Source organism: Patella vulgata, chromosome 2 (genome assembly GCF_932274485.2).
Source record: "Patella vulgata chromosome 2, xgPatVulg1.2, whole genome shotgun sequence".
NCBI lineage: Eukaryota > Metazoa > Mollusca > Gastropoda > Patellidae > Patella > Patella vulgata.
The window spans coordinates 58,497,818-58,506,213 of NC_065880.2; the positions used below are offsets into that span (position 1 = coordinate 58,497,818).

The following is an 8,396-nucleotide window of genomic DNA, read 5'->3' on the forward strand; positions in this document are numbered from 1 at the left end:
TGTTTGTATGTTATTATTAGTTATTTTATTATTTTCTTAGTCTTAGTATTTAATTTTTTTCTAGGCTGTGAGTGTTCACGTTGGTTGTTGTTAAGAAATATATAAAGTACTTGTTCACAATACATGGTATCACGCAAACCAGTGGTGGGCAAACTTTCAAGTTTTAAAACAAAACTGAAGCCTAAACTGGTCTGGTGTAGGGCAAAACATTTTTATGAAACATAACTAACAAATTACATTAGTCATTAATTACACTGTACAATGTCAAGGGTTATAAAATATCATTTTCAATAAAGATATATTAGAAATATGGAGTACAGCACATAATATTTAAAATTACATTCTTATTAGAATCATTTTAGTCAGGTTCCATGGAACTTTGTCAAATTTATATTCCGTCGGTGATTGGTCTAAAACAAAACCTGCCGTCTTGTGGGGAGCATAGTTTGGAATAGCCTTTACAGAAAAATCAAAGGCAATTAGTCTAATCCGTAAAAAGATCTGCAAAGATTATTGATCCTACAGGCGGAAATGCTATTTAAATAAGCAATTTTAGATTTTGATTTCATTTAGAGATTGCATTGCTCAAAAAAAAATTCACACATGTGACATACAATTATGTTTTTTCTATCATATTTCCTATTTTCTTTAGGAACAAAGGAAGAAGCTTCAAAGGTGAATCAAAAAGATGTTCCTGTAAAGTTGCTGCTCTTTCCTGTACAGATCTTTGTGGATGTAAAGACTGTCAAAATTCCACACCTACACCCACAGAGATGGCTATGGATGATAATGATGATGATGATCATGATGATGATGAAGAAGAATGTTGAATGTAAAAACTATATATTGTTACAAAGATAATAATCAATACATTCTCGATAAAAAAAAATAAATATATATATTTTCATTATTACATCAACAAATATTTGTTTTAAAAGTATTATTATTTTTTCCTTTTCTTTAAAATGATTTTCTATCCCCAATTCTTTGTACACCTTTAACCTGGCATTACTAAAATTAAAGCAATATATGGGAGCATGGATTTTATCCTCAGTTGAATGCTACATTCTCACATAGTTTATAACTCTTACATCAGGTTTTTTTTTTGTGTCTGTCCCTTATGGTCGGCTGAAGTTTAGTGATTTTTTTTCTCTTAATTTCTGGTATTTTTAAAATCAAGTTATTCCATCGGATTATAATTTTGTTTTATCTTATAGTAAAACTAATGTTTTAAATCTGTATCATTAGTCGAGTTTAAATTTTGAACAGTTTTACAATTCATGTAATCTTTGTTAATATTGAACCTATCATTGAACTCGCTATAACATATATTAACCATAACAAATTCATTATGCATATTTTGTACACTTTAGTCCATGAATGATTTAGTATAATTATAAAATCAAAATCAACATGTTTTATTAAATTTTAAAATGACTTTGTATATATTTTTTTACATACTTATTGTATGCTGATTCAAGCCTATAAATTCATATCTTATCAACAGAGCTTGTACATACTGTTTTTTTCCATATTCATTTTCATTAAAATCAGAACTTTTGTCAATTAAAGTCATTACAGTAATATTTAAAGGAGCTAAATCGCTAACACTTGAGACCTAGAAATTGACAAAAGTGGGTCGCAACGCATATAATACTGTAGTATGAATGTATATAAACTGATTTACATTCAATGGTTTCCGTTTTTACTCCAATTTCAAATCATCTATGTTCGGCGAAATAAGCCAGCAGTCTCAAGCGAGTGCAAATTTCTAGCGTCTGGTTATTCCAGTCTATATACGCCGTTTGATTTGGTGCAATGCGTCTAGCCTCGTCCCTCAAGTCTCTTGATACAACTGGGGCTGAAGCGCATTATGGTACACGATTCGTGTACAAATGGTAAAATGTTTATTTTGTCTTAAATATTGGATATCAAAAGCCCATCTTTTTCCGGTAAGATCACAACATGAATGTTGATTTAATTTGACAAATAAATCGTGTTTTCAATGTTGAAGATTTTGGATGATATTGAGTTAGAGACTTAGCTACTTTAATGTTTAAATTTTGTACTACATACGTATTAAAAATCTTAACTATTTCTTTATATATCAGACATGTGCAGCATACATATTTATTTTAGTCTATTATGGTACATTTTTTCTCAGTTGTTTGATGTTAATTATCAATGAATTAGTGTATGTGTAGTGTGTACATGTGTGTGTGAGTGTATGTAATATATATATGTGTTTATTTATGTATTTGATTTATTATTGTAATTTCATTATGTTTTGATTGTAATATTTATATCTGTTTGTATTTTTTTTTATTTTTTTTTTTTTGGGTGAGTGGGGTTGCCTGCTCTATAATCCAATTATCTTTAATAAATAATGTTAAAAAAAATAATTTATTTTTAAAACTCCTTTGAGCAAGACCAAGTAGTCTATATATATTTTTTAAAATAGGGGAATGGACAAACAAGGGACATTTTAGCCAGTTGTTAGAACACAACCTGTATTATACCTATGCATTAATTTCAAAAAGTCATAATTTAGCAAACACAAATAACTGTCCACAAAACATCAGTTAAATGTTATTACATTGTCAAACCTTATTAGGGGTGCTTTTGTGGGTATATTGATATTAAAAGGTATTTCCAACCTTATATGGAGGGTTCGGGGATTAAGCAGTGTATGAGGGGGGGGGGGGGGAGTGCTGGGCCTTGCCTTTGATTTATGCATAGTTATATTATTTGGATGCTATAGTGTCGACTTTATTAGAGATGAGGAAGGGTGGGCTTAGGGGATCTATTCTAACCAGTTAATATTAGGGTGAACTCGACAATGCAAAGTATGTATGTCTACACAACCAAAGACTACGTAGGAAGAGAGCCTCTAATAAAATATAGCTTCACACACCTTGATTGATTTTGATATTTGGCAATTATCTATATTTATATTCGATTATATATAGGCCTATATCATTGCTATCAAACAACATTTCCAACCCTTCTCAAATTATCTTAATACTCGGAGCTGTGGTGGGACTTTAAACACGATGCATGCAAAAATTAATTCCACAGTGTCGTGTAGGCCTACTTTCTTAAGAATAATAAATTGATTCATCACATTTACACAGGCTACAAACAGCTTAAAATTTGTTGAGAGAGGACAAGCCCGTCAGGTATTACCGACAGCGGCTTCACGGGGGTAAGAGGGGTAAAGCTTGTCTGGCATCGGGGAAAAATTTCCGTCTGATGGGGTGGAGGGTCCGAAAACACGGCACATGTGACATAATCGCCAAGTGGTAAACAGCTGTCAGTTGGACACTCTACCCAATGACTATGAGTCATCGCTGACCTAAATCTTTCACATTTATGCACTTATTACATTTTAGCCGACACCGGTAAATACCAGTATTAATAGTGCGCACTTTCTTTTCATTAGAAATATGATTTACAACGAGTTTGGCTAAAAAAAATCGACCTAATTATATTATAGCAAAACAACGACATTGATCTATTAAATTCTCCTAAAAGGTCACGTGTATTTACTGTTATTCGCTATTTACTAGATTTTCATTGGCTGAAAGCTCGCCGTCTCACTACTTTTATTATTGCGAGGACAAAAAATGCTGTCGTTTAGATTATTTGTTTAAAACGTTTCTGGCACATAAATTGGAGTGTGGCAGGTTTTGTTTACAATACATTAGGGTTATTTCTCGAGAAATAAATATTAAAACTTTCCACAGCGGTGAGTTGCAACGACTTTTGAAAACTAAGCTAGTTAGAACTTCCCAGTCCTCCGCCTATAGGGATAACAAAATGATTTGGGGTTAAAGTGAAACACTTGTTGCAAACATTACCAACTAATACAAAATGTTAACCACGGTACCGGTGTAGTGAGATAAGACCCCCCTCCATATATTGGGATATGCTTAGATACCTAATGGTACATGTTTGTGATTTGCTTTAAATAAATAGTTATTTGGATGAGTCTGCACTTATATTACCAGTATGTAAATCATTAAAGTAAGGCCGTGGTTAATTAATGGTTTGTTTCTTATGACCCGCCCGCATGTCCGTTTCCATCCGTAATAAATACGCACTTCCATAATTATTTGGTCAAAATTAGTGACGTTCAAAATTTGTCCTTTAAAACTATATCTGTTTGCCTTTAAATATGAACACTGAATTGACGCATTAAAATCCACTAGAATGTTTGTCCTAGCCGTTTGTATCTATTAATAATAGGCTAACTATAATAACATATAAAAACAAAACAAAAGTTCTGTGTCTAAAAAACTGATTATAAGACAGTAGGCCTATATAGTAAATAACGATCATTAGGTGCTAGGTGCTAGGACTTGACCAAAACGGAAGTGATAAACTGTATCCTATCTGTCATCCATACCAAGGAATGGTAGCTACAACATTCACCAAAGACTACATACTCTATAAGACACTTGTCATTTGTAATAAAATTTGCAGAAAGATATAAACGTCTTTTAATTCCTGCTAAATTATTTCATTTACTGAATAGCAACGGTCCCAGAACTGCCGCCATGAGATATGATGGGTTCAAAGTTGACGACATTTAACATACGGGCCATTGCCATGACATTGGTACTATCTTCCCTCACAGCTAGAGGAACGACAACATGTGTAGTAAATTCTTTGACTGACCTGTTAAATAATCTAACTTATTTTGTATTTAAAAATCCAAGGGTATGCTTTTAATTATTTATATCAGAACAAATCATCAACCAGTTTGAAACAAGTCATTTCGTAACCTGTCAAACTTAGAAGCATATCACTAATAATTTAAACTTATTTATTATGATCAAGTCTTCCGATGCCCAGCTATATTGTGCAACAGATATTTTAATCTATAAATATTTAGGGGGGTTGGATGGCTGAATGGTTAGATAGTGCGCACGCTGTATCATAATAATAATAAGAATAATCTTAACAAAAACAATAGTGTTTCACACAAGCTACGCAGTGTGAAACCCTAATAACACCGAAAAGTACGAAAGGGAAACCTTCTCAAGCAGAGAAGAACTCGGCCAAAAATAAAAATACAATGCCCCCTCCCGCCACACCAACGTCAAAAGATAGAAGTAGAAGCCGGTCAAAATCAACCTCAAAGAGAACAATAGAAAAGGTTGTTTCTGAAGAGGGGGAGGGGGGTGGCCGAATGGTTAGCATGTGCGTGCTGTATCATAAGGCCTGTCATTGAGTCAACTGCCGTGGTTTTGATTCCCCGGTTGTACGTGACAAGGAGTAGGGTTGCCTGTCCAACCTCGTGGGTTTTCTCCGGGTCCTCCTGTTTCCTCCGACTGCTAAAGACCCCTATGCGCAAGCGAATTATTTAAATAAAATTAAACCATATGTTAGTCCCAAAATGACCTAGTTTGTGTCGAGTGGACGTTAAACCCCATTTCTCTCTCTCTCTATAAATATTTAATAAATGTGAATAAATTGCGGACACTGGTTACCGTTGGGTTTTCAACGACCAAGTAACTGACATTAGTTATTGCTGAAATAGAAACAGCATTAAACTAAAAAAAATTAAATTTCATCTCAATAATTAATAATTAATGCATGTAGCATGTATATTTCACAAACTCAGGTCATGAGAAACTGACAATTAATTAACCGCGGCCAAATAGTTCCAAATTTCACATGTAAAGTACATGTTTGTTGATAGAAATGAGTAAGCTTATACATGTAATAGATGCAGGTTTGTAAGTATGTTTAATAATTTATGTTTGTCCTAGCCGTTTGTATCTATTAATAATAGGCTAACTATAATAACATATAAAAACAAAACAAAAGTTCTGTGTCTAAAAAACTGATTATAAGACAGAAGGCCTATATAGTAAATAACGATCATTAGGTGCTAGGACTTGACCAAAACGGAAGTGATAAACTGTATCATATCTGTCATCCATACCAAGGAATGGTAGCTGCGTAGTACAACATTCACCAAAGACTACATACTCTATAAGACACTTGTCATTTGTAATAAAATTTGCAGAAAGATATAAACGTCTTTTAATTCCTGCTAAATTATTTTATTCACTGAATAGCAACAGTTCCAGAACTGCCGCCATGAGATATGAATGATGGGTTCAATGTTGACGACAATTAACATACGGGCCATTGCCATGGCATTGGTACTATCTTCCCTCACAGCTACAGGAACAACCACGTGTGTAGTAAATTCTTTGACTGACCTGTTAAATAAAGTGAATATTTTCCCAGCAAGCCTTCGTTTATGAAATTTAGGGAGTCATTTTAAAATCAAAATCAAGCGCCTGCTTCAATGTCACCGCCGAATTTTCATGTATTGACATGCTTTCCAAGAACTAGAACGGTAGTTGTTAGAATAAACGGGTTTTTTTTATAGACTTGTCACAAATATAAATGGTCGTGGAGTTCAAACTATATCCAGTTTAAGCGCCTTTGCCATAAATTTTAAAGTATGAAAAATACAGAAGTTTAAATAGATCCAAAATCACAGCTTACAAAATCTTAAATAATAAACAAAACGGCGCCATTTTGAAAAAGACTGCTGCATTGTGGGTGCAAACAGTTTAGTCCAAATACCTATTGCGTACAAATCCACTTCGCTGGGTTTCGATCCACATTTTATTTACAACTACACTTGTTTTTCATTGCTGAAATCATGCTGAAATCTATGGTGGCTGATAGTGGTCAGGTTAAATCTCGCCCTTTTCATAACGCGACAACACGACGGTAGCACGTCATTTCGGTCTCGCGTCATTTCGGACTCAACACAAACGTCGTTTCGGACTCAGTCAGGCGACTTTTCGGACTTACTCGGCGAATTTTCGGACTCGGTCAGGCGACTTTTCGGACTCGGACTGGCGACGTTTCGGACTATGTTTATATTTGTAATAACTGTTTTTTCTTTCGTTTTAGGTGAGGCTAAAAACAGACCATTCACAATAATAAAGAAATTAAACATTGTTAGTTGTGTTTTATTTATCCCATACAGACCATACGCAATTTTTTTTTTTTTTTTAAAAATAGTTTTATTACAAAAGTCATAGGTACACTCATTTATGAATAATAATATTTACAATGCAATATACAATTGGTAATTTAATGTGGTAGGCCGATATACAGTTCAATATATTAATTACATTGTATGCTAGATTTATTTATTTGTTTATATTTACCAGCGTTATAAACAAAAGTCTATTGAACTTGAAGTAAAACCAATATTACTTGCCTTTTGTGTTTTGTTTTATTTATAACTAATCAGCGCCCATCACAATAATAAAGAAATTAATACTTGTCTTTTGTGTTTTATTTATCCCATACAGACCAAACGCAATTGAACTTGAAGTAAAACCAATATTATTGTTTTATTTAACTGATCAGCGATTATTGCATTTAATCTGTATTTTGATGGGTAAGTTTAGATTATTTACGATAATTGATCGCCAAAACACCGCTACTTACCTTTTGTTGATTAGTGAAACCAAGCCGAGATTCTTTAATCTGTATCTGTATTGTTCGGTGATTTTTGTATTTAATCTAGTGATTAGTGAAACCATTGTTGTACAAGTCACAAAAATACAGCTGTACTCATTACATAATTAATATAAGTAGCAGATTAGATCAATATAAATAAGACTCGTGCAAAAGAAAAACGTTGATTTATGAAAAGTTATAAAACGTAAAAAAAACAACCAGATCTATGAGTCTATATTTTCTAAAACTCTTTTAATTTTGAACCTATAGGCTATTTTTTTCACATGAGCTAAGTGTTTTAGCGAATAGTTATAGAAAGGGTCTTGTAGATTAAGACTGTAGCGCTTGTGCAGTTTTAAACTTCCGAGACGACAAGTCGATAATACGACAAATAGCCAAACTGTAGTATCATCACTGATCTATATAATATAAAATAAAACCAAGTACGAACAATTCAAACCATAAGACAGAATTCGAAGTCCTAAAAAACGTTATAGGCAAAATAGTGTATTCAAGCAAAATAGTGTAATCAGCAAATGGACTGCTCCTCGTGTACAAAATACACGACAAACAGTGGTAACAGGTGTCCGGAAGAGTAAGCTTACCCTGCCTGGCGCCACACCCGCCATAGCTGCATCCAAACTATTAGGCGAAATGTCGGTAAAATAGCGGTATGCAAAATGCACGCGATGAACTGTATTAACGATGTAGTAGACATTATCAGGAATAGTAATAGTATACGTGTCAATTAAATATATCTAGAATAATAGCCGAGAGAGACACGTTATATTTACCAATCAAATCAATATGACGTCCATAAAACTTTTTAAAGGTTTTAATAAGTTTAGTGCGCAAGTATCCTTGTAGTTGAAGCTTAGATGACAAATGCCTCG

The 8,396-nt window shown here is 33.3% G+C and overlaps 1 protein-coding gene across 5 annotated transcripts in view; it reads right to left on the reverse strand.

Annotated features, from left to right (window-relative positions):
- LOC126811164 (centrosomal protein of 164 kDa) overlaps nt 1-6,555 on the reverse strand; it is a 232,345-nt gene extending 225,790 nt beyond the window's left edge. For all 5 annotated transcript variants that reach the window (XM_056098523.1, XM_056098522.1, XM_056098525.1 and 2 more), the window contains exon 1: nt 6,237-6,555. The gene's annotated coding sequence lies outside the window, so the exon portion shown is untranslated. The remainder of the gene's footprint in view (nt 1-6,236) is intronic.
- Nucleotides 6,556-8,396: the final 1,841 nt, after the last annotated feature.